The sequence below is a fragment of the Rhincodon typus genome, chromosome 4 (genome assembly GCF_021869965.1).
Source record: "Rhincodon typus isolate 14 chromosome 4, sRhiTyp1.1, whole genome shotgun sequence".
Lineage (NCBI taxonomy): Eukaryota > Metazoa > Chordata > Chondrichthyes > Orectolobiformes > Rhincodontidae > Rhincodon > Rhincodon typus.
In genome coordinates, this window is record NC_063335.1 from 37,318,215 (window position 1) to 37,321,109 (window position 2,895).

Below are 2,895 nucleotides of genomic sequence, written 5' to 3' on the forward strand. Positions count from 1 at the left end.
TCAAGAATGGCACTATAAACTGCAAGTTTCTTTTTGCTTGTTTAGAGTTCAGTGTACACAAACTAATATACTTCTTTGGAAATGCAAATTGAATGATGCTTCTTATCCAAATTAACCATAATGAAGTTTTTAAATTTAGGAAGGCTCATTTTAGCATTCTATTTCTCAGCCATAGAATGCTAGCTCTCTGAAGTGCCAGAATCTGAAAAGAGTGTCCTGCTTTTGAGAAACACACTTCTGAGTCATGTAATTGGTCTGGTATAGCTTTCCACAATTTTTGATTTTTGACAGAGACAAAACAGAAAGGCTTTCAGAAAAATCAGAGATGCCTACCCTTTTTATTCAAGAACATTCCTTTTAACTGCTACAAGCCTCGATCTCAGTCACATTTTTCTTTTTTCAATCATCACAATGACATGGAAGACATTAACGTTACAGGCAGCTGTGTATGTTTCTTCAAAATTTTAAAGTTTTTATTAAATTTTAAATAGCGGCAGCCTTTCCCTTTCCCAAGAAGTCTGGAAAAACATACTGCTCAGCAGTGTTCCGTTATTTGCTACAGGCTTAATAGGTTTAAGCAAGAAAGACAATGCATTTATATGGTACTTATCAAGACTCGGGATGTGCCAAAGAGCTTTGCAGCCAAAGTAGCACTTTTGAAATGTATTCGACATTGTAATGTACAGCAGCAGCTAACATGCACACAGCAAGCATTCTTGAACAGCAGAGAGATTAACTAACCATACAGTCTGTTTTAGTCATGTTGGTTGTGAGATAGCTATTGACCTAGAGTCCAAATGGCCCACATTTTCTTGGGTTTGGAAAATATAGCCACACATTTCTGTCAATGTGTCAACCACTTGTTTGTTATAAATACATACTGAATTTTCTATTTAAATAAAAGTTACCAATCAATATTGTGGGAATAATTGGCAACAGATTTAGTGTTGAAATTGTAAGATTGGTGATGGTATCATACCTCCCTTTGAAATGATACCGTAATGTTCCTTTCAACTACGAGCTTTCATTCAGCAGTGCCCTGCATCTCTTTTTATTCATGCAAATATAAGCTTTTACACTGATTGATGTTTGCTTTCTCTGCTTATCCAACTTGCTTTACTTGATGAATCCATTTATTAAATACATTTTTTTTTCCTGAAAATATTGTTAACCACTGGTGATAATTTAAAATTGTTAAAAGCTTGTCAAAGTGAATGATGAACAGCAATCATAGAGTCCATTCATTTTTAAGCTTTTTGCGTTGTGGAGTTCTGCTGTGTAAAAATTGATGTTGATTTGTTGCAACTTAATCATGCCAACATCGTTGATTATATGTCCCTCCCTCACAGCTCACCAATCCAACTGTGACAATCATAAAGATTTTTATATGAGATTGTAGAAGGGATGTCAACAATTCCTTTATGTATCATATTAGGGCACTTTTGGCATTTTTCTTTTTGTCATGCTCTGAACGGCAATGTAAAGTACATGTTTACTCACATAACTGAAAGACCTGAAATCTTTGATGTATTATTAAAAATAAGTATATGCCACATCAGCTACAAGAAACACTTTTCTTGTTTGCATTTGACTGTTAAATGAGAGTACAATGCAGGTGTTAATGTTTACATAATAGTATTATGCAGGAATGACCTGTGGAAAAAAAATCAAAGGCCATCAAAGATAACATGGGACCTTACTTTTAGTCCTGACTTGTACTTGCTGTCCTTTTGCTCCTGGGGTGGAGGGAGCAAGTGAATTAAAATTAATTAGCATCAGTTTCATTCTTTAGTTTCATTTATCAAAGTTTCTTCAGATGTTAATCATTAAATAAATAAAAATCACCAATTTGTATTTACACTGTATGGTGTCTTTATTGTTATAATATGCAACAAGGCAGTTCACAGAGGTTGCAAAACAAAGCATAATATGAAGCCAAGGAAGGAGATAACAGGGCAGTTGAGTGAAAGTTTGGTTAAAGATGTAGGTTTTCAGCAGTTTCCGAAAGAAATAAAGGGAGTTGGAGAGTGGCAAAGTTTAGGAAAGAATTCCAGGGCTGAGGCATTTTCAGTTGTGGTCAACAATGCTGAAACCATTAAAATCAGGGATGCTAAAGAGGCTGAAGTTAGAGAAGTGCAGCTATATTGGAGGGTTATGGGATTGGAGGAGATTATAAAAATAGAGAAGTTCAAGGCCAAGAAGGGAGGATTCGGATGATTACACAATCACTTTGCAGTACTGTAACTGGCCAAAGATAATATAGAGTGCCATCACACATGGTGCTTATTGGGCAGTCTTTTTCCTCTCCTTTTTGTAATAGTATAGATGTGGTCAAATTGTAAGGGTGCACTATACTGGACATTCTCATTGCAGTTGGGCTCAAAAGTATAAATATTGTATAGGCAGCCAGGGAGTAACCAGCTCCCTTCTGTTCTGTTGTTGGATTCCCTTTTTGAATTTTTTTGACAACCTATAATTTTTTACTTCAGAGTTTAACAATTATATACTTTGCAATAATTACACACTATTGCACTATATGTGAAGACACATATGAGCAAAAGGATACACACTGTAGCCTATTTATTGTCATTTCCTACTAAAATGCATTAATATTTTTCTTTTGAGAGTGTGTCCAATATTATATGGTATAATAATGATTTGAAGCATTTTATTTTGTGTATCTCAAGTGAAGGAGTAGAATAATGATAAGATTACTGGAAAAAAGGTATTGCTTCTTTACTTTAAAATACCTCCATCACATTTTACAAAGGGACTTTCTCTTAAATTTACTATTTCCATTTTATTTCATTGTTATGGTAACCTGTAGATTGTGTTATTTTTTTCCGTTGAATTACAAAAGTAATTTTTTTTTCTGTTACTTTTAGGGTCAAAGGA